The sequence below is a fragment of the Atta colombica genome, unplaced genomic scaffold, assembly GCF_001594045.1.
Source record: "Atta colombica isolate Treedump-2 unplaced genomic scaffold, Acol1.0 scaffold166, whole genome shotgun sequence".
Taxonomy (NCBI): Eukaryota; Metazoa; Arthropoda; class Insecta; order Hymenoptera; family Formicidae; genus Atta; species Atta colombica.
The window spans coordinates 1,284,754-1,286,009 of record NW_017259257.1 but is presented as its reverse complement, the minus strand read 5'-3'; the positions used below and the strand labels follow the sequence as shown (position 1 = coordinate 1,286,009).

Sequence of the window (1,256 nt, the reverse complement as noted above, 5' to 3'; positions counted from 1 at the left end):
ACTTAAATATATTATATTTTATATATTTACATTTCAATAAAAATTTACGTAATAAAACATATTGTATTGAATATTATATTGTAGTATTCCTCTCTAAAATTAAATTTTTATATTATTTTTCCTATATATATAAGTATACTTAATATTATGCAAAATTGTATTAACATTTATTTATTTTAACATGTTTAATTAATTTATATCAATTTATTTATAATTACTTTCTATCAATGTTTACGATTATTTAATAAATATTATTTTTATTTCCTTATGTTCCTTATATTTACTTATATTTTAGAAAATGTAATCTTCTAAAATTTTTACATTTAAATTGCCTAATAGTGTTTACTATTATATCTATTAATAATGCAAAGATAAAGACACATATTCAAAAGTCATGCCATAACACTTATACGTAGCAAAATTACTTGCCTTGCTTTGTTTTTTCGAATAATCATTCTTTATTAATATCAAACATTTCCAAAAATGTTTCTAAAAAAATCGTAGCAAAAAGCATACCTTCTATAAATAAAAAGTCATAGTGGCTAGTATAACTAATCACTACTAATACCATGACTAATCGTCATGAGATTTTATAACACCAATGTAGGTATGCAAAAAGAATATTTTATAGTAAATATCCATTAACGTAATTAAATCTCTTCTACACAAAAATAATAAATATTACTGTTAAACTAATCACTTTACGTACTATTTTTGTATATAAGGATTCTTTTTTTTTCAAAAATTATTGATTTAAATTTTAAATTAGTGATAAATTTTAATTGAATATGTTCTTTAATCATCAATATCTATTACAACTTTTGTATTCTGTATTTTTACTTAGAAATTGCTTTTTATAATTAAACAAACAATAATTTAATATATTTTTATAATTATTTGCAAAAAATCTTAACACAACAATCATTTAAAATTAACATATTTATGATGTTCACAATAAGTTATATGAATATAACATTACACATAATTATATATGGGACTTTTTCCCGAAATTATCATTCGTTTATGTTGAAGTTATATAAAACTAAACTCAGCCTTGAACATGATACTCACTGCTATTGTTTAATATGCTTAATCCACTTAATTAACACTACGGTCACGTTAGTTGTTTTAATGCAGAGACGCATTTCCATATTTGTTATATTTTGCGGTATTACATTCACACTTCTTTGATGAACGCGAAGCTATTTTATAAATACAAGGTATGCACGTATTTAAGTTCTATTAAAATTATATTA

The 1,256-nt window shown here is 20.9% G+C and overlaps 1 protein-coding gene across 1 annotated transcript in view; it reads left to right on the top strand.

Moving 5' to 3' along the window:
• The window catches only part of LOC108686192, a 41,489-nt gene that overhangs the window by 14,112 nt on the left and 26,121 nt on the right, over window positions 1-1,256 (top strand).